General features: G+C 37.1%; 1 protein-coding gene and 1 non-coding gene across 3 annotated transcripts in view; one reads left to right on the forward strand and one right to left on the reverse strand.

The window, feature by feature from the left end:
• The window catches only part of EFEMP1 (EGF containing fibulin extracellular matrix protein 1), a 59,880-nt gene that overhangs the window by 13,968 nt on the left and 22,690 nt on the right, over nucleotides 1-23,222 (forward strand). The window lies entirely within an intron of this gene.
• On the reverse strand, nucleotides 16,942-17,048 carry LOC116636511. Its single transcript, XR_004300353.1, has one exon. It is a non-coding gene; the product is annotated as a U6 spliceosomal RNA (small nuclear RNA).

Consider the following 23,222-nt stretch of genomic DNA (forward strand, 5'->3'; position numbering starts at 1 on the left):
TTCTATTCTTTGAAACCAAAGAGTAAACAAAATTTGTCCCAAATATGTTTGATTTTGCACGAATGTACAAATAAGTAATTCATGCCACATCTGAAATCCATTAGCATGCTTCTTTTTCCAGGAGGTAACTGTAAATTGCACACTAAAAAACAAAACTGATCAAGAAAACTGCATTCAAATATTGGCAGAAAACCACAGCTGTCATTGCAAGTATTTAGCCACAATTTCAGGCTTGTAGCTTGAACCTAACTGATTTGTAAACATTTAATAAAGATGAAGTGAAGAAATGACATGAAAGGAAGACTGAGTGGCAAGATACCAGCAGCAGCATGGACAGCTTATTGCTGTCAATTTCATAGGACAACAGACTCAAAGGAGGGAGAGACAGTGAATCAATGTTATGTAAATGTGTACTAAATAGACTGAAAAACTTAAGATTTGGGCAAAATCTATTTTTAAACCTTGAACTACTTTTCAAATAATTTTGCATCTGTCCTAGTCAAGGGTAACCAAGCAATACCACAAGTGAAATTGATCAAACAGAACACAAACGCATTTAGTTAGTGCTCAACAAAATCAAGTTTGAGAACTACCTTCTGTTGTGAGGCATTTTGATAAAATCAAAGTGGAAGGAAGGAGTGGTCATTGTCCTTAGGGAACTTGGCATCATTGACCCCTCAGTTATCAAAAAGCAATAAAAGAAACCAACAACAGTCCAGCAAAGTAACACACGGGACATCACAAGAAGTGCATAACCGAACTGCCGAAACTATCACCAATGTGTGATACAGGTATCCTTCCAATTTACTGAAATCTATATTTGGACAGAAAAAAAAAACACGTCCCCAGAAATGTGGTCAAGAACAAAAGTTTGGTTCCTCCTTGGAATGGACCATTTTTTAAAAAAAGATTTCATTTATTTATTTGACAGAGAGAGAGAGAGCTCAAGCACAAGCCGGCGAAGCTGCAGGCAGAGGGAGAGGGAGAAGCAGGCTTCCCACTGAGCAGGGAGCCTGACTCAGGGCTCAATCCCAGGACCCCAGGATCATGACCTGAGCTGAAGGCAGACATTTAACCACTAAGCCAGCCAGGTGCCCCTAGAATGGACCATTTAGAAGAGAATGATGAGGGGAAGTTGAGAGGTGTCATGAGGAAATTAAAATCCAAACAGTGGAGGAAGTAACCATAGTGTAGCCAAGCAGAATAGGTGAGAATCAGCATTGTGTTCCTTCTACCCTAGAATGGTTTCCTAGGAGAGTCCCCAGAAACAGTGTGCTGCTGATAGGATTGCTAACGAGGAAAGGCACAGGTGGAGGTGGAGGAAAACCTAATCAGAAAGTACACATAATGCTGAGCCACTGCAGAGCAAACATCTATGACTGGTTCCACCCTCAGTAACTCTCCCTAGCAAAATACTAATATGTTCCTCCAGCTCTGTCTAAATTTCTTCCTGAACGGTGTCCTGTTTTATTTATTACTGAATAGACACTAAGCAAATGCATTTTTTGTGTGCATGTGTGTGTGTTTAATTGAATAAATGAATGGCTTTTAAACATCAGCTCAGGCTTATGGTTTACTCTGAGTTCTAAATCCATCCTTGTAAATGAGCTATTAAGTACCAAATATACAGATATAAGGTATATTTCCCAACTATATGTTATAGCCAGCGTTGGTGGTATAGTGGTGAGCATAGCTGCCTTCCAACTATATGTTATCAAATTTCTCATTAATAATTGGGGTCTTAGATACCTTGTTCCCATTTTAAGCTTAAGCAGCTTGAAAAGAGCTATAAAGTCTATTCTTTATATCCTAGATTGTTAGGTTTTTAATAAACACTGGTGAATAAACAGGTTTCTATTATCCCTAGAACAAAACTAGTAATTGGAAATACTAGATATTTTTGTTGTTGTTACTTTCTGACAAGTCATTTAACTAGTGAATGCCTCTTTGTATCAAATATTTAATTCCTCAGAAATCTAATGGTGAGTAATGAAAATACAGTTGTTTGGGGGAAATGTTAACATTTATGATATTTGAAGTGACATAATCATAAGGCTGGAAAATATTTATGTAAACCCTCTGATATTGTGAACAAGCTCAAGGCACTTGATAAAGCTCTCAAAAATAAGAGTAAGAAAGGAAGAAAGGATCAGAGCAATCCATCTTGTTCATTTTCCTCAACTACCAGCCAGAAATTATCCTTTTTAAGTCAACTTTGTTCAAATGCTGAAGGGTAGAATCCAGGAAGGTCACTTAGGTGGGTGTAGGTGACTTAAAGAAGTACAGTTCTGATCTGGTCCCAAGGTAGGAAGAGCTGAGTTGCTTGGGAGGTGAGAAGAAAATCCGTGGATCCCAGGGGCCCAGGAAGAAAGAACCCAGCTTACTGAGGGCCCCTGGGGAGCTAATAACTAGCTTATACTTGAACTGTAGATGAAATAAGAGTGTCAAGTAGGGAATGGAACCAGAGACATCTGCAAAAGCTGTTTGTATAGCTTTTATGTATGTCCAGCTAAAATAAGAATCATAAGGAATTGAAACTGCCATTGTGCTTATAGTTAAATCCCCAAAAGTTCCAGCAACTGTAATGAAACAAATTTTGCACCCTAAACAGCTATGTGTGCTGTAAGGAATCTACTCCTGCTCCCTTGAGTGGAGGTGTAGAACATGATCCAAAATGGGAAACAACTCATGGAGTTCTATTCAGTGTCCTCCCTGGAAACCAGGTCTATCACAATCAGATCTTTTGTTCAATGGTGATTAGTTAGATTTTACTTGCGAAATATTTTGCAGCAGAGTTCTCCTGTCATACATACATTCACAAATGAGCATGCCATTAAATCATGGTTGACATTTTTACTATCTGGTAAAAAAACTTAAATATCTCAGTATTTTGGTAAAAAGTAATTTTTTACCAAAAATTACCAAATTTTTACCCAGTATTAATTATGAAGAGCAGTATGTCTGTTTTTCAGAGTCTGCTGTTGAATCCCTTAAAATATTGTTGAAGAGGCTTCTTAGAGAATTAGTTCAACTCTAATTATTCTCCCAAAATACAGGAGCAATTGAGGTATCTGGCATCAATTTAACTTTACTAAACCCACTAATGAATTTTTTTCTAATCACTGTGTTTCATAATTTGAGGCCTGAAGAGAGATTATTATGTAACACAGTTTTCTGTCCTTATCCATGCTCTTTCCTGAGCAGTTTGTGATATGAGAAGACACCTCATCTAAAAGAGAAAAGGACATTCTAAAAGAGGTTGTTAAAAGAAACCTCAGAAATCTACCTCTGCCAGCTTGACGCCCCCTTTCTTGCCTAGCTTGCATTTACTCCCGCTCATACATGTGTATGCACACATACACCTACTCAGGTTCATACCTATATACAGACATATGCACAGACATGTATGAGGAACCATCATTTTTGGTAGGAAAGTAACATGTATCCAAATCAAACCAATCAAAGCTGATAAAGTTTCTAAAATGATTTCATTACTCTCTCATTATTTCTGTAAAATCAACACTGGAAACTGCTTTCTAAATTCATGTGTTTACCTATCACAAGAGAATAGGACACCTTGGACAGCTACTGAATTATTTAATCAACAAGTAATTTTGTTAGTTGGAGTAGAGTAGAGACAGGGTCAACAAAACAGAAGCAAAAGTCTTAGGGGGTGACCTCTAAAGCCCTGTTGTCTTACACTTCTACAGCACCCTGGTTATTTCTTTACTAATCCTTCTTAGAGATTTACTTGGATTCTATCTTGACCCACCTCTGTATTCTACAATGATAAACGGAATTTTTAACAAAATAAACTTTTTAGGTAGACCCTCGTAGAATGGATTAAAAAATAGCTTATTTGGGCCTGACGCTAAATCCCCATGCTCTTTCATTCTTCAGACTTTGGTAAATTATATAGTCTGGAGGTAGCCCAGAATAAAAGTCCACTCAACAAGCAAGGCAGAAAATTCCAGTCACTCATGATTAATTAAACTTCCCAGTAAAAGCTGTGGGTCCTTTTTGTAAAAATAGTTCATGACCTGGCATATCAAAAGTACCCTAATCCAGGGAGGTAGCCAGAGGGGGAAAGAAAATCCTCCCACACAAGCTGGTAAAGATACAGGGCTTTGTTCTGCACTTCAATTGCATGACCTTCCTTCTTTAGTGGTTGAAAAATAAATAAATAAATAAGCTAATGATAAAAAAAAAGAAGCTAAATGAAAGAAGGAAACTTAATCATGGTGCAATTTAAGCAGCTAATGATAGTTCTGAAATACCAGGAAAGATTATTTGGTGAATAGCTCATTCAAAAAAAAAAAAATGTTAAATAACAAAACCATTGTAAATTAGAGTTCAACTCTAAGTAAACTAAAAAATCTTCTCATTGATTTTTCAATTTAAGCGGAAAAATGGATTGTGTAAGCATGCCAGAGCCATAGTTTTCAATAAACCAAGCTGTCACAGATGGTTAATACCCCAAATAGACCATCAGAATATCACTCTATTAGAAGATCTTGGGCTTGTAAAAACCCAGCCACACACAGTATTAGGGTTCTGATAGAAAGTTTTAAAGAATTGTTGGAAAATCTGGTTATAATATCAAAGTCAGGAGTAGGCAGAATTACACATTACGAAAAGTGTTACAGAGAGTCATAACATGGTTTTTCTTGGTAAAATACAGTTTCTGGTCTCATATTAAGGGAACAGTTTATAGTGACAAGAAAAAATAAGGAAGACCTCAACAAGGAAGATTGCATGAATTATTTGATTAAATATGAGTAGTGTTTTGAATTTTCTCAAGAGCTTAAAAAAATCAAATAAAGGTCCTGAGAAGAGGGTAAAACTACCTGCAAGTTACTCAGTGTAGTTCTCAGGTTAGGAAAAGAAAAACCAATGCAGATTCAATTTCAGACCATGTCTTTGCACTGGATTTGGAGAGCTACATTTACAAATTGTTCTAAAAAATGACACATCACTGGTATGTCAATTCTCCTACTCAGCAGAAAGAAAATACCACTTTCCCTTAAAGGAGAAGAAATAATTTCTCTTCGCTGTGACAGTTAAGTGAACCTCTTATCCACAAAGTTCACAACTGAGTAACTGCAGTTGCTGAAAATTCATGACTTAAGTGTTGCTTGCTCATTGACTGATTGTAAATATGTATACCAAATATTATTAGGATGAAATGGTGAAGCCTATTATGGGACTTCCCTGGCTCCTCTGCTGAGAGACTCAAGTAACAGTGACACTCTCCCCCCAGCACTACCTGCCATCACCACATACCACTCGGTATGAAAATCAGTCATCTAGGGAAAAAGCAAAAAAAAAAAAAAATTCAGCGAACACCTGTTAGGGTAGAGGCCAGGACCATATTCACACATTTGTGGAGAAAAAAAAGCAAGATAGGGCAAACAGCTGAGCCATAACCTTCTCTTCCAGGAATCTCCTCTTACCCTGGGAGTCAGGAGCAGCTGTAAGAAGAATGAGGGTCAGAAAAAAAGAGATGTAGAATGGAACTGAAAGAGAGAAAAAAGGAGAGCAAGATAGGAGCTTTAAGGACAATGAGCAAGTGTAGACTACACTAATTGAAAATAGGTTCTACTGAAGTATCTCATAAAATGGTATTACAATTACCAATTTTCCACTTATGTTCATACATATAAATGGATATTTTCCTCAAAAAAAATGATGAAAAAAGGAAGGGTGACACTGAATAAATCAGTTTTACTGTTTTTATAAAATTGGCTAATGGAGTCTTTAAGTTTGCAATTCAATTGTCTAATATGTTTTTTAGAATCTTCTATATATTATATGTGATAGACCAGTGCTTCTCAAATTTTAATGCAAAACGAATTACCTGGGGATCCTATTAAAATGAAGATTCTTATTCAGTAGGCCTGGGATGAGACCTGAGATTTCACATTTCTACAAAGCCCCTAGATTTTGTGGATATATACAGAGCCTGTCTTCCAGTAGTTGAAAGTTTGTGCTTCCCACCAAGAAGCTGATATGTCTAGTGATTCTTCATCCTCTATTTTCTGCCTTTAGCAAAATGTGTTATAATTTGGATAATTTGCGTGTGGTGAGGTTTTATTTGTTCATTTGTTTTTTTAAAAAGATATTTTTCTCCTCTGGTTAGTACTCAGTTTCTCCCATGTAAATTCCATTGTTACAGCTACAGCTGTAATAAATACATAGATATTTCCTTTGCTTACTAATTAATAGAATTATCTCCTATAGTGTAATGTTTTTATGGTTGAATGCTCAGGAGGATCCCAGAAAGTAGTCTTTGGCAGCAAAGAGTGGCAAAACCCCCGGGAAACTCAGCAAGAGACAAAAGTTCCCATCTGGGTCTTCTCCTAAGTGATTCTGACTGTATTAAGCCAGTTAGCCTCTCTGGGCCTCAGTTTTCTCAGCTGTTAAAATGAAGAAGTTGTCCTTCCCAGCTCTTATTCAAAACAATTGTGAAAGAATAAGAGAGAAATTAAGAGAGAGGTAAAGAGAGTGCACTTTGCCTAGGTTATAAAGTTTCCAAGTGTGGTAGCTATATGGCTCTTGACTGATACATGCCTGGCCTTTAAACTGCTGATATTGATAGGAGTTCTTCTTTGCCTTTCATATGGTATTTTGTCAGGGAAACATACCAGAACAAGTTAAAATCTGCCCTGGGAAGAATGCAGGTGCATTCTGTGATTATAATAACATTAATGACTCAGAAACAAAAAAACAGACAGTTCTAATGACGTGAAGCTTTATTGACAAAACAGTTCACACCTAGTATGGTTGTTTGTTAAGTCTGGACCAAATCACTGAAGCTTTAAAGCTAGATCACTGCAGTCTTTTCCCCAGGCAGTGACACGGGTAATTATTGTGGTTCATGTCATAGCCCAGGACTCCATTTCAATCCTAGCAGAGAAAGGAGTTATTTTTATTTTGGTGCACAGTAAATATACTTTTTTGCATGTATTAATATAAACTGCTTTAATATGAAAGGTGCCAACACTAAATGTTAAAGGCTCTGTATTATTTTCTTGATTCTGAATTAAGATTTCCTGCCTTCCTAAGTACCTTTCAGCAAAGAACAATCTGTTTAAGTTCTACAAGTCTGTTCATTTCACATTTTGGGATATTTTCAGCCTCAGACTCAAACCAGGTTTACAACCAAAGTAACCAGTCTTTCCTGAGTGTATGCGTTATTATACATCACATAGAAACCATAAGGAAGTCTACACACTAGTTATCTGTTGCCACATAACAAATTACCCTAAAACTTAGCGGCTTAAAACAACAAACCCTTATTATCTCACATTTTTTCTGGGTCAGGAATTGAGATGTGGCTCAGCTGGGTCCTCTGGCTTTGGGTCTTTCACAAGACTGAAGTCATCTCTAGGCTTCACTGGGTAAGATCCACTTCCTAGCTCCCTCACTAGTGGTTGCTGGCAGGATTTACTTCCTGCCTCTGTTGGTCATGAGTTCGTCCTCCTTCAACTCCTTGCCACATACACCTCTCCATAGGCCATCTCACAATATGGTACTTCATCAGAGTAAGCAAGTGAAGGGGCAAGAGAGAGAGAATGCTACTAAGACTGAAGTTACAGTCTTTTGTGACATAATCATGAAAGCGACAACCCATCACTTTTGCCATATTCTGTTCATTAGAAACAAGTCACAAGATCCAGTCCACATTCAATGGTATGAATGCCAGGAGTCTGGAATCATGTGGGAGCCATGCCTACCACAATCTATAATGAAAATTCCCCTCCATTGATTCCAAACCAAACCTTTAGAGTAAAATCTAGAATTTTGAATGGTTTCAAAAAGCAAAATATGAGTTAAAAAGCAAAATGCACCCACCTCCCCAGCAGTGCAGGAGACTGGATGACTCATTCAGATACACAGCCTGATGGGTGTGGTTGAAATAGGCAGAGTACTGTCTGTAAGAAGAACCTCGCTCTTCTGACAGTTCATTCTGAATGAATGTACCCTTCTCTCCTTCATGGACTTGGAACTTCTAAAATGCTACCAATCCTCTCCAAAACCACGCCTAAATAATTATGACTATATCCTTTGATTCTGAAACTTTGTAATTAAAAACCCCTTTAATCTACTCTATAAATAAACAATATCCATGAAACAAAAACTTTATGAGCAAACAGAACTACCTCTATTCTTGCAGATCAGCATATACCTACATGCCTGTTACATAAAATAAATTTAATAAGCATTCTTCTTGCTCTCCATGTTAACTTTCATCCTAGACATCTGTGATATTTGTGTGTTTGTTAGGGAATCATGGAAAATGTTCTCCATCTCTCCCATAGAAACCTCTGTTCTGTTTTGGTCACATTTTTCTTCCTTCAGCCTAGTCAAAAGCCTGTGCCTAGAACTGTCATTTTTATGTTTACACTTGTTTACATCTTTTCTTTTGCCTCAAAAGTCTACTAAGAGACATGTACTGAGCATAACCTAAGATGACAATAAATAGGTTATGTAAGACTTAAAAATTCAGAAGCCATAAAATCCAACATGTATTTTCTTGGGATTCTAAGGAGTAGATATGTTGATTAGGAGGCAGGATAGTGGCTTGTTTTTCAACAAGAAGACAATAACAGAGGGAAAGAAAAAAGAGAAAAGATATATGAGTAAAAACAGAAAAATCAGTGAAGATGGAAACCAAAAAATTGAACAACGTATAGGAGAACCTATAAAATCAAATGGCGGCAGGTAGGGAAAGCCACCAGCCACATCCAATCTCTCCTAAAAGAATATTCTAGTAGCTAAATTGTAAATTAACCAGATGGAAAGAATAGATAAAAGGCTAATGCAGCTATTAAAAGGAGTAATTAATATCCAAAGGAAGTGTTTTTTTTTCTTAAAATGAAAAGGTACCAAATGTTGTTAAATTGCCTTTTAAAGTACATGATACAGCTCTGAGTGGAATGTAGTACAGTTTCTCTTTGGTTCACTCTCCCCAGAATTAGTTCCCAGATTTGCCCAGGTGTCTCTGATACCAATAATAAAAACCTCTGTGGGCCTGTTGAGTAGGCTAGGATAAATGGGTGCTTCAGCTTCCAGGTAGAGGCCAGCCTCTGGCCTCAGGCCTGGAGCATCCTGGGGAGGTGGGTCTGGCCCACGGAACAGGCAGTGAGAGCTGGGGAAGCCTTCAAGGGGGCTGCTAGTCAGATCTGGTTCCCCTTACCATGAAGTCCAGAGAGGAAAAAAAAAGTATTACACTCATAAAATTTCTTCATATTCAACCATCCATTTGCTAATACATTCTCTTGACATAAGTAGTCCCACTAAATTCCTCTTTCCTCATCACTAACTCTAAAATGACAGCTTAAGGATTATCCTTTCTGCCATTTACCATGAAACACAGCTCCAAACCAGTTTGTTGTAGGTTTCTGAGCTTAACCACATAGCTCACACTGAGTGGATAATCAATCATTCTATGACTAAATCCATCTGGAACAAATTTGAAGATGTGGCCATGTAGGTTTTTTTTGTTTTGTTTTTTTGAAAAAAAAAATTAAACTGAAACCAGAGTTGATCTCTTTTTCCAAAGGTTTAAAAGAAAAAAATATAAAACTCAGCAATGACTTCCCCCCCGCCAGAACTCATGCATGCTCTCTGAGTAAGATTGGTTCTGTCCTGCCCCATTTTGCATTTCATTTAATTTTTCAGTGAGATGATCCTTGAATGCTTTGGAGGAGAGTCCCCTTCCCAGAGAATGAGGTCATGATCCCTCCTTGGGTAGAAGGAAAGGGGGACATTGTGTGGCCAGGTTGTCACCATAACTTCATGCTGATCTTAAATTCCCAAACGTGCAGGACTCAAATGAGGGATTATGGAACTAAAAAGCCTATTGCTGGCCATTCTTGCTAGATCCACTACTTTTTGCCCTGTAAGCATTAAAAGATCATTTAAATATCATGAGCCTTGGCTTTAAAGAACTCCACCTTTCTCTCACCAGACCCCAAATTGTTCATGTAAATTTAGGATATATTTTCTCATGTATACTCTGATATCTACATGATTCATGCATTCATTTGTTCAATTTTTAGTCATTTATTCATCAATTCATGCATCTATATATTCAGCTAATATGTATCCAAACTGTACTAGATGCCTAGACATAGCACCTTTCTTGCAAGGACTTTTCAGGCTATCTGAAGTGGTAAGGTAAGGTCGGATTTTAAAAAAATTAAATGATACAAATAATTCAGCTTAACAATTCAAGTCAACAAAACTTTAGTCAAGAGCCTCAGTCCCCATGGAGTCAATCATAAAAGCAGTGGTGGGAGTGCAGAGGAGGGATTCCTTGCTACAATCATGGGCCATAACGGGTTTTTCCAGAGGCAGTGGATGTAATCTGGGTCATGAAAGATGAACTGGATATAAATAATCCTGAGAAGAGAAAAGGCAGGCTTTGCTGGGTAGATGCCCTATATGCAGAATAATGGTGACAATATCCTGTCGCTGTTTGGAGTGAGGGAAAGGGGGGCTATTGTGGGGACCACAGGAAACAAGATAAGTCATTGGAGGACAGTTTGTATGAATCCTGAATTCTTGGTTAAGCCATTTAGATTTAGTAATGTCATAACTTGTGAAAGATTTTGAGCAAACAGTGACATAATGAAAACGCTACCTCCAAACAGTTGTAGGATGAGAGGGAAAAATAAGTATACACATATGGTTAAACGTGTTAAATCATCTTAATAGGACTGGGATGGGAGATGGGGGCAGATCTGACTTCTTGTAAAGTGAGTTCCTCAAAAAAGTTACATTAATTTTCAAGTACTGTACATACAATAACAATGCTAATAAGCATAAAAAAAAGTTTGATCCACAAGGACTATTTTCAGGATCATAATAATTTGTTTAAAATCATTTCTAACAGACACATTCATTATTTTTGCAAATAAGTGATGAGTCAAATCCTGAGTCAAAGATGATTCTAAACAAGTTCCACTCTAAGTAGGATAAACGGTTTATAATATTGTTTAGCAATATATTTATTCATAGGTATTATAAAGGTAAACATCAAATAGTAAATTAATAATATTTTGGTGTAGTTTCAGCTCCTATGCCCCATGAAATAACCAATTCGGAGCTAAACAAGCCCTTATATGATCTTCTGAACAGTCAGCATTTCTGCCTCGTGCTCACATCCATTAAACTGTAGAATGTTCATTAGTCATAATATATGGCTGAAGGAATACCGAGTAAGTTTCTAACCATAAATTACATCTGAGCATAGACCTTTAACAGCAATTGCTCTTATTTCTAATATGGTTAAGGCTGTGATGCTGCAAAATGCAATGAACGTAACCTAAGCAGAGTCATGCCCTGATTATAACAAGGTTTTTTGCAATTACAGGAAATTATGGCAAGAGGTAACTACCCATAGGCTCACTCTCCCCAATAAGTCCCCTACCATCCATTTTGCATATAAGCATGAACCAAGGAATAATCTGGTTATAAATAGAGGAGAGCAAAAAGTTCTCCCAGTATGGCTAGGGGAAATGTATTTCCTAGTTAACAGTTACCTTAATTAAAAATGAGAATTTAAATGGAGTACAAAAAGGGGAGGAGAGGTTTGGAAGGGCTGTTTGGGAGTGGGGGTAAGGCTGGACTGCTAAGCTGATAAAGCAAGAACTTAAAAACATAAGAATATATAGTTTATGAAATAATCCAAAAGAATTTTAACTGGATTTAGATCTCACTTCACTAAGTCGTGATACTATGTGTGTGTGTGTGTGTTTGTCTGTGTGTTTAAGACTTACCCAACAGCTAGAATTTTGCAAAGGTAAAACAACTGTTCTGTTTATACTATTTAAGTTTCAATTCTAAAACACTTCATAGGCAATAGTCATACCTGTACTTCTCCTTAAAAGTGGGGTCTTCTAGAGATGATGTGTTAGTTGCCTAGATTTACTTTATTCTTTTATACTGGATTTGGGACTAAGATGGGGAAAGAAAATTTTAACATTTGCTTTGTTAATTACAGTTTGGGAGATGGCACAAGACCACTAAATATCATATAACTGTAAGATTATTCAAGAAGCCTTGAGTTGAGTAACTATTGTGTGCAAAGCACAGTAGGTGCTGAGAATACAAAGATAAAAAAGCTTATAATGCCTGCCCTCAAAAGCTCACAGTCTAAGAGGGAGTGGACATTAATTACAATGTGGCATTTTGAGTCTCATTTTAAAGACTTCCTAGAGAAAGTGACACCAGTCTTTAGTCTAAGGAAGTTGTGGGAATTAGCCTTTAACAAACTGGGGGAAGGGAAGGATGGAAGGAGAATGTTCCATGCAGAGAGAACAGCACTTGCTAAGGTCCTAAGTAAAAGACAGAAGGGAACAAGTGTTCTGTATGATTCAGTGTGTAGTACATGATGGTAAGCAAGGATCAAATCATGAAGGGCCTTGCACATCACATTAAAAAGTATGAATTTCATCACTGGAAAGTGACATAATGAGTTTTCATCTGCACCAAGTGAAAGATGTCCTATATAAATATGAAACTTCTGCAAATCCAAATGAAGTCCACTCTCTTTGCTCATAGAGGAGGGAAACACATCATTTACTTTCAAAACATTTCTGAATCCTAACTTTGTTAGTCCAATTAGATAATTTCATTGTAAGTAATTAGGACAGGTTTTATTTTCCACTTATAACAGTGCTACAAAGGCAAATTAAGTATGAATTTCATTCTAAAAATAGCACAGCTATTTTTTTATTTTTAACCAAATAAACTGCATTGAGGAAAATATCTTAGCTCAAAGAAAAGTTTAAAACATCAGCATTAAAAATCCACTCGGCATTTAGTGCATTGTTCTAGGCTATTATGATTTTATCCACCCAGAATATAAGTGTAATTCTTAAAAGATTTTTACTACTTGGGGTTTGTTCCATCTTAAAGCTCATACTAAAACTTATTGGAAGACTAATTTGAAAGTAAAATTTAACTCTGCCTTTGCAGAAGCTACAAGATGTTCTACACACTCACCTTATTTGGCATAGCATTCCTTAGTCTTGTTAAAAAAAAACATAATAACAACTATATAAATACTATGGAAGCATTGAATGTTATTTATTATGTTTTGCCATGTTGTAATATAACGGTGCCAGAATTTATGCATCATACCCAATGAAGAGCTCAGTTGGTACCTTCAACAAATTGGGGCCATAAAATTTATATAGGCCATTGATGTGTACCTAGGGTTATTCAGCAGCTGGTTTCCTAATGAAGAATGCCAGAAATCGGTAGTTGGAGCAAAACTTGTTTAGGACCCTGAACCAGATAAAGTGCCAGGGGCACACCTTTACCCTTAAGATGGCTCTAGTTAAGGAGGTGGTTGGGAGCAGCTATTCAAGACCTATCCAAGGCAGTTGACTTTCTAGAGATAACAAATTTGCTGCTACTGTTCTTTCTTAACAAGGATACAGCTGTCACAAAGTCAGCTGGACAAGCTGCTTTCTGTAGTGATCTTACATTAACCAAAGAAACCTGGGAAAAGAAGCATAAAGAAGGTAGGCCTGAGCTGAACCTTGAAAGGGAATCTATCCTGTTAAAGTAGAGAGGTTGGGGAGAGGCTCATGGGCAAAATCAGACAGGTGGAAACAGGTGTCTTACACATGGCAATACGTAGCCTGGCTGATGTGGAGGATTATGTAACAATGCATCGAAAAGGGGCACCTGGACTGTGCAGTCAGCTGAGCAACAGACTCTTGGTTTCCGCTCAGGTCTTGATCACGGTGATCACAGGTCAAGGGATCAAGCCCCGCATCAGGCTCGGTGCTCAGAGTGGATTCTGCTATGGATTCTCTGCCTCTGCCCCTCCCCCCACATGAACTCACTCTCTCTCTCTCTCAAATAAATAAATAAAATCTTAAAATCTTCCAAAAATTGGAATCTAAGGAAAAGACTAGTTTTTGTATTAAACCACCTGTTATGTTGCAGTGAGGCTCAAACTAATCATATAGGACCTTCTGCATTTTATCAACATCTGTGTGAGTAGCGATGAGACTAGCAGCAGGTGTTGGAGTTCTGGGGGCCTGGACAGCAGTCCACCTTCACTGAGAAGATAAAGATGGCAGGGGCACCTTGCTGAGCTGCCAGAGGGTGCACTGGAGGGTCACAGCACTGGGCCATAGCACTCACAAACCACTGCTGAAGTAGCAGCACCCAAGACCTACAAACCAGTGGGAGATGTCCTAACACTACTTCGGATGTGAGGGCAGTCAGAGCTCTCAAGTTAGAAGAATGGTCTGTCTGATCGGGGTGAAATTGAGAAAGGGCAAATGTAAAATTGAACATTTAAATAGGAAGAAGGAGTCAGAAATGCAGGATAGAGAAAGATAGAATAAATAAAAAGATGACAGAGGGAAGTCAGCCTAGCCACCTGCTGGTTTGACACACCGTCACCATAGGCATAGTGTTTTTCCTCATGCTTTAAATTCTTTCACTATTTTTGTTGATTTTCCCTGTTAAACCCTTAATATGGAAACAAGAGTCTGTCATATCCACATACATGATTTGCCTGTAACTATAATGAAATCATTGGGAAGAGGTCATTTAGTGTTTGAAGAAAACCAAAATTAATATACCTAAAGAATATTTTTTAATATGCCATGGTTTTGCCATATTACTAGCATAAGCATTTACAAAACAAAAATTGGCTCCAAATCAAACTCTCCTGTATGATATGATTAAATGGATGCTTCATCAACCACAAGTGATTATGTAGATCACCATGATGTTTTGTGGAGACTCCCGCTCATTTGAAAAGTCAGACATCGATGTTTTCATCTTATGTATTCATCCTTATGAATAAACAACCAGAAATACTTGCCCTAACTTTACATGTGGTTATTTCCTCTACATTTGAAAATACTCCCCATCTGTTCTTTAGTTCTTATTATAATTTCATCACTGCCTTGAAAGATGATGACCATAATGTCCTTAACATAGCCAATATAATAAAAATTGCTGCTGAAATTTATATCTTCATAGCTTTTTCATAGTTGGAACTTGTTCACACAAAAGTTCTTTCTCAGAGTTACATATAGGTTCTAATTAGAGCTCCAATTAAAGCTATGTTTGCTAAGTAGTCTTTATAAACGTTAACACTCCATTGCCATGAAGGGGGTCCTACAGCCATTAACTGTTCTTTCATATCACAAAATATTACAAAATGCAAAAGATGCTAGATTTTTTTTGCTTTCCCATATCTCTTTTGTTTGAATGTTTGCAATTTCCCTAATAAGAAATAGCTTTAAGAAAGAAAGGCTGATTTCGCCTATTCTCCTATCTGTTCACCTGGAATATGCCAAAGGAAAGGAAGTCATTCAAAGCTGTGATGTTCATCCCGATTGGATTTCAGTCATAACAGACCACATTCAAAATATGACACTGTGCAAGGAAGCAAAGATAGGATATATAATTATATACAAGTGCATAACAAATTATATTAAAAGCCTTGACTTTCTGCAGTTTTTTGCTTCCTTTCGTCTGTAGACAACAATAGTACCAACCTGATGTACACCAACTTACAGCCATTTCACCATGTTAAGTACAATTTATTGAGCATGTAGTGTCAACCAGTTTGAGGGGTGTGTTATTTCAGTTAGTACTCACAATAACATTATGAAATGGATATTGTCTCTACTTGACAGACTTTCTCAGTGAAACTTGGAAAGGCTAAAGAACTTGCCCTGAACACACACCTAAAATGTGGTGTTGCTTGGATTTAAACTGAGACCTCTTTGATGCTAAAACCTGTGATCTTACCTACTCTTCTGTCTCAATTATAGTTCATATCATTCTGTCAGTGAGTTGCATAAAAAAAAATTTATTCTGTGGTTCTCAGACTTTCTAAAAAGATTGACAAGTCCTCCCATCAACTCTAATTCTTGGTATAATAAATTCTTGGTGTAATGAGGTCAGAAAAAAGCTAGCACAAGCAACTAAAGAAATGATCTCAAATAAAATAATTTAAAATTTAAAAATCGTGTGCAGTGAGAAAATAGTGTGATTGTTGTAGTTCTGAAAGAGATCCCTACACCTCTCTGGCAGCCTCACATTCATCCACATTAACCACATACATGCCTGAAGCCAAAGATTTTCATTTAAAGGTTTCCATAAACAAATTATTACATTTCTAAGGAAAAATAATTCCAGGCTAATTTTAAAATTAACAATATGAATTGCTCAATTTTTCCATTTTCTTCCAAAATGAAAACTTGGAATATGATAGACTCTATGGATGTGCTCCATGCAGTAACCATTTTAAGTATATATATACTTATAGGCACCCTACATATATGTGTGTGTGTGTATCAGATCTAAGAACATAGTCTTTTTTTTCTTCTGTGTTTATGCATGCCAAGAAATTCCCTTAAAGACTGACTTAGTTTGGCGTCTACCTTTAACATATCAACTGTATAACTGGCACAGGTCCATCTCCCTTTGTACTCTACAGACATAGAAACCGTGTACGGGGTGTGTTTCCCATGAGATTTTTTTCAGAGTTTATGCTGCCAAACAGGCATTAAGCAACTCTAAATTCCTGAAAGTATGTAACTTTACAGGTACACAGTAGTGCATTTAAACATTGAAGAGAACTTTCTATTCATCCCGCTCTGCTAACACAGCCATTTAATCCTGACAGATGAGTCCATTTTTAGACCCTCCTTTGACTCTACAGATCAGAAGCCACTGCTGAAAAATGAAAAAGAAGGGAAGAAGAAATAGAGATCTATGATCATGGTCCCCAGAAAGCAAGAGCATGTTGTTCAGGTTTCCCGGGATCCAATATTTTAAGGTAGAGAGGGCAGAAGAGGTAAAAGCTGGAAAATGAATATGTTTTACAATAGCATTCAGGAATTCAGTAAAGTGAGCTTTAATTTCAGATTTTTAAAACTGAAAGAGATCTCAGAGAACATACAGTCCACGACTTAGCAAGTCATCCTTGCACAGGGGCCATGCTAATCTTCTCTGTGTCATTCCAGTTTTAGTATATGTGCCGCCAAAGCGAGCACAGGGAATGTATAGTCCAAACATAATTTTGTCTCTGATGGAAATGTAAGGTAAAATGCCCCAAATTCACTTAAAAGTCAAAGACTATTTTATATGCTAGCTTGAGAAGTCTTTAGGATTGAAACACTCACAGGGTCAACAGTTTCACTGAACAGTATTTTCTTTAGTTCCCTATTGCATTTAGGTACTCCTTGAACTCATAGGAGTTATTTGAATGCTATTACCTCACAACACTGAAAGTGTTTTAACATAGAAGGGGGGGGATATCCCATAGCCTACATATGTCAAACACAATTTATCAGCAAATTAAATTCAGATGTGCATGATAATTCATGAATAACTTGGGGAAAATGGCAACCATAGTATCCATTTGAAACAAAACCAAAAAGTCAAATCTCACTTGGTTTAAGGGTATATGAAGGATTTGGACACAAGCTGATAGTTGTTCAAATTTAACATTTTAGTCACTGAATAACCTTATGCCTTAATATGATGAAAGCTGCAGAGCCTTACTCCTGAAAAATCATTCATACAGAACAAGGAATAAGTCTAGGTTTTGACTGTCACATTGCTCAAGGAAGAGGGATAAAATAAAAAACCACTTAAGATAAGATCTTTCCTTGTTATACTTCATCATAGAGCAAGGTTTTCAGATGTTAGAGGATAAATTATGAAAAAAATAAAGAAGAAGATAGTAGGAGGGGAAGAATGAAGTGGGGGAAATCGGAGGGGGAAATGAACCATGAGAGACGATGGACTCTGAAAAACAAACTGAGGGTTCTAGAGGGGAGGGGGTGGGGGGATGGGTTAGCCTGGTGATGGGTATTGAGGAGGGCACGTTCTGCATGGAGCACTGGGTGTTATGCACAAACAATGAATCATGGAACACTATATCTAAAACTAATGATGTAATGTATGGGGATTAACATAACAATAAAAAAGTAAAAAAAGTAAACATCACAACTGTACAAAGATATATGTATGTGCATCGTGTGTCAAATGAGAGAACATATAGACATTCATTCACTTTGTTAAATCCTTACAACTCTCTATATTCAGGTGGATGCAGCATCTGTTTTTCAATTTTTTTTTAAAGATTTTATTTATTTATTTGAGAGAGAGAGAGAACACAGAGGGAGAGTGAGAGGAAGAAGCAGACTTTCGCTGAGCAGAGAGCCCAATGAAGGGCTCGATCCCAGGACCCTAAGATCATGACCTGAGCCAAAGGCAGACGCTTAACTGACTGAGCCATCCAGGTGCCCCTATTTTTCAATTTTTTTGAAGAGACTTTATTTATTTATTCAACAGAGAGAGAGCTGTGGGAGGGGCAGAAGGAGAGGGACAAGGAGACTCCCAGCTGAGCATGGTGCGGGGCTTGATCTCAAAATCCTGAGATCATGACCTGAGCAAAAACCAAGAGTCAGACGCTTAACCAACTGAGCCACCAAGGCGCCCTGTTTTTCAGTTTTTTAATTAACATTTTCTTTCTTTTTTTTTAAGACTTTATTTATTTATTCATGAGAGAGAGAGAGAGAGAGATTCAGAGGCAAAAGGAGGAGCAGGGAGCCTGATGTGGGATTCAATCCCAGGACCCTGGGATCATGACCTCAGCCAAAGGCAGATGCTTAACCAACTGAGCTACCCAGGCGCCCTTAGTTAACATTTTCAAACTCAGTGTTGAATGTACAATACAATGAATATTGAACACCCACCATCCAGATTCAAAAATTGTTAACATTCTGCCATATTTGCATGCAGTGCCTTAACATCATTTTTCAACACAGATGACTGGTCAAATCCCCACCTGCTACTGAGATCCACATTGCACCATTTGTGTATTTCTGGTGATAAGAACCTCACTACTTCCTAACATATTAAAGTGTCCAATGACCATACTCTTCTCTTACCCTGAACTAAAATCTGCCTTCCTTAAATTTCTACCCATTTATTCTAGTTCTGCCTTTGGAAAGACACGGTCAAGACTTTTTCCTTCTTCTCAAAACCCTAAAGTTCACTTTCATAACAGACTATCTCAGATACAAATCTCATTTGTATTTTCTTCTCTCATAAATTGAGTGGGGGCAAAGAGAAGGAGATGTAAGGAGAGAAGGAGGGGCTATAAGCCTTCTTAAGGGTTGGCATTTTTTCCCTACGAGGTTTCATATGTGATATTTTCATCTTCATTCAGTTTGACGTAGTCTCAAATTTCAATTTTATCTTCCTTAAACCATGAGTTGTTTGGAAGTGTATGTCTTCTTTTCTGAAAGAAGGGGATTTTTCTAATTTCACTGTGGTCATTGTCATTTCCATTATATATGAAGTGTAGTGAGGGAACAAAAATCTGTATATTGTAATTTTTGAAATGTATTTAGACTTTCCTTAAGGGTGGCATTTAATCACTTTCTTTTAACATTCTCTCAATGCTTGAATAGGTTATGTATTCTGTACAGTGTTCTATATTATGTCAAGTAGTTCAAAGTTTGTTATCATATTATTCATATTTTCTATTCATTTCTGAAAAATATATGTTTGTTCGTTTAGTTACTAAGAGAGGTATGTTAAAATCTCTTAGTGTAATTGTGTGTATTCATTTTCCCTTTAGTTCTACCTATCTGTGCTTTGTCTATATGGAGGCTGTGGGATTAAATGCAGTTAAATTCTGATTTTCTGCATTTTCCTGGTAAATCAAAACTTTTATTATTACATAGTATTTTTTATTCTCTAGTAATCCCTTTTCCCTTTGTCTGATATTAATATTGCTAGCCAATTCTCTTTTGATTAGTGTTGGCATAGTACATTTTTCATCTTTTTTCTTTAACCTATTTTTCTTTCCATCCTTACATTTAAATCGTTTCTCTTGAAACAGCATATTTGGGTTTTGTTTTTGTAATCAACCTGAGAACTTTGGTTTTTAGTAAGACCATTTAATCTGTTTACATTAATGCAACTATTGCTGTGATTAGGTTTAAACTGCCATTTTACTATTTGCCTTCTATTTGTTCTGCACATTTTAGTTTCCTTTTCTTTCCTCTCTTCCCTTCTCTCTAAAATAATGGACCATTTTGTATTGTTGCATTTCTCGCCTGTATTAGATTTGTATTTTTCTGCTTTTACTATTCCTTTAGTTTTTTCCCTAGGGGCTACTTAACATGCATCCTTGATTTATCAAAGTCTAAAATAAATTAGTAGTTTTACCTCTCCCCTGACAATGCAAGGACCTTCAAGTACTTAAACTCTATTTACTTTCCTGCCAACTTATTATTCTCATGTATTCTCATGTATTTTAATTATAAATATTTTATAAATCCCAAATATTTTATAAATCCCAAAAGACCTTCTTATTGTTTTATACAGTCAGTATTCATTTAGATTTACTCACGTATTTATCCTTTCATTGCTTTTCATTGTGCTGGAATTTTGAATCAAAAAGAGAAAGGAATTTAGTGCATATCTGGTGAGTTCCACCCCTCCTTCATCCTACCTCTCAGCTTCATTTGGAATTCAGAAAAACATAAGGGCCCTGAGGTATATGGGGAAACATTGTGCAGAAACATCATAAGTAAGATGTAATGAAATGGGTAGGAAAATATACACAAGAAGGTAACATGCTCTGAAGGCAAGAAGCACAAAGATATGCTTTATTTAAAAAGCCTTAAGCAGTTAATGATTTGGAGGAGTATTGCCAAATTACACTCAGCAAATTTAGTAGTATGCCCCAATTTAGTGGTCACAAAACCTGTTTATTGTTGAATGAACAACAAGTATAATGTAATTGGTTTCATACAATTAGGAGGTCACCAAGCCATGCTTATTATAATTGGCATTGCCATAGCCAGGGGCTTGTGCGACCTCAAGCAATGATTGGCCTGAAGGAGTAAGCCAAGAATGTGTGTGCTTTGGGCTAGGGAGACTGACTAATCTGGCTGCAAGGCTCAGGGAGGGGGCCAGAAATCAAGTCACAGTGCTTAGTGGACTCAGCTGAATGTGGTGTCCATTCAGTTCATCGCTCTCCAGGGGTTTGATCTGGAGCTGGGGATGGAAGGTGGTTGGGAGGAATGAGGTAAAGAGGAAGGCACCAGAAAACTACAATTGAAATGTCAGTTCAGAGGCATCCCACAATAAGATGGGATCATAATTCCTCTGAAAGCCATGCAGTTGGAAGCTGGTCCCCAGCTTGTAGGGACTGGGCTTTAACTTTCACACAGACCATCTTTAATTCAATCTTTAAGCAAAGATTAACAGCGCTACTTGTTTCAAAAATACAGTTTTACCTCCACAAGGTTGTGGACTGATGACTGGTTGTAATATCACTCCAAATACCAGGGTCATCTTTTCCCAAACATGTTTTTAATGGATAATTAAGTTTAAGAAGTAAAAAAGGAAGTTTAGCTGGGAATGACATATTCACAGAGATGCCAGAGAACACTCCTGATGATTACCAATCATTTATCATTAGAAAATGTTTTTCTTAAAGATTCTGAAAGCAATAAGCTTCACTTTGCCAGTGTGCAAAAAGAGCTGAAGAATAATTAAGGCCTTTGTTTCCTTGCTGGTTCTGTTTTAGCTTATGAGCGATGGGTGCATTTGGTCTGTGTGTAGTACAGATGAGTCACAAGCTGAACTGGCCAGGTCTGCCACTTGGTTTTCTCCCCCATGTTCATGAACTGCATGTCTAACCTCATCCCATCATCTTGCAAATGAAGACCACTAGCCACAAAGAAGACTGGGTGAGAAAAGGTCAATTTGCAGGGCAAATCAGTCATCGTTGCTGGAAAAGCAACTCCAAGTACATATAACTTGATTTTTCCATATGAGAGCAGCATATTTCAAAGGTTCTGATAGAACACAGTGCAATGACAGGGACTTCCAGGACACTTGACTCACCACTCTATAAAACAAAGAAATGAATTATCAGGGAGGCTGATGTTTATTGATTTTGGTGGTATTTTTGTTTATCATTTAAAGCACACCAAATTATTAACAATCTGTTTTGCCAGAACAGATAAGAATCTAGAACTATAAATCTACTGCTGGCTATAGATGAAGACAGTTCTCTTTTGTTACTTAATATCAGTATTTATTTTCTCCACTAGAACTGCTTAGCTGGGGTGAATTCTAGATGATAATTTCAGAAGGGTGAAAAGCTAACTAGAACTGGGCATTTAGCCCAGATAAATCTGATTCCAGTACTATGAAAGAAGCAGCAAGGGAAATAGAGAGTCTTTGACAAAAATTGTTGATAATTGGCTAAGGACTGGGGAGGGAAACAGAAGACTTGGAGAGCTATGAATGTTATTCTAATGTAGAAGAAAGACACAAGGGAGGAATCAAGGCACTACAGATGAACGATCCTCTCTTTACTTCTAAGAAAAATTAAATATATATATATGTAAAACTACAATTCAAGGTCTGCTATCCAGAGCTCTTAGGAAATAAGTCTTTCTGGAAACCTAAATTGCAGGGGCAAAATGGAAATCTGGGGTTTGAATTTCTACTCTGTGTGATGTTGGGCAGGTGACCTCACTTATCTGCATTTCAGTGGCATCCTCCTGCCTCTTCCATAAATTGTGCATGATGTGACCACTTATTCCACAGAGCTGTTATCAGGATTAAATCAGAGGCTCGCAGATCCATTTTTCTAATCAAATAATAAGTATTTAAATATTGCTAAGCACTTACCTATTTTTACACCCGTTAATTTTATAATTTTAACAAATTTGTATATGAAGTTACATAAAATATCACACACCTCCTTCCTAATCGAAATTGAAGCAACATAATTTAATGTCTTGAATACTCAGATTGTCATTACTAAGAGCCATGAATGGATGAGGCAGTAGTAAAACAGCCATACTCTCAGCACTTGTTGAGCTAGCTCCTACTTTCCAGGATTATACTGAAAAATAAGGTGAAGACCCAAAATAACAATAAGATCCTTACCCAATGCGTCCCTTTTATTTAAAAAGTTTTATAGAGTAAATAGAGTGCTGGGAACTAATTTATTGTCCTGTCACTGGAAAGGATTAGGACCAATCATTCTGAGCAGATGGGTATTATCTAGATTGTTAAGAATGTGAGAAAGAAGAAAGAAAGAAAGAAAGAAAGAAAGAAAGAAAGAAAGAAAGAAAGAAGAAAGAAAGAAAGAAAGAAAGAAAGAAAGAAAGAAAGAAAGAAAG

This window comes from Phoca vitulina, unplaced genomic scaffold, assembly GCF_004348235.1.
Source record: "Phoca vitulina isolate PV1807 unplaced genomic scaffold, GSC_HSeal_1.0 scaffold12, whole genome shotgun sequence".
NCBI lineage: Eukaryota > Metazoa > Chordata > Mammalia > Carnivora > Phocidae > Phoca > Phoca vitulina.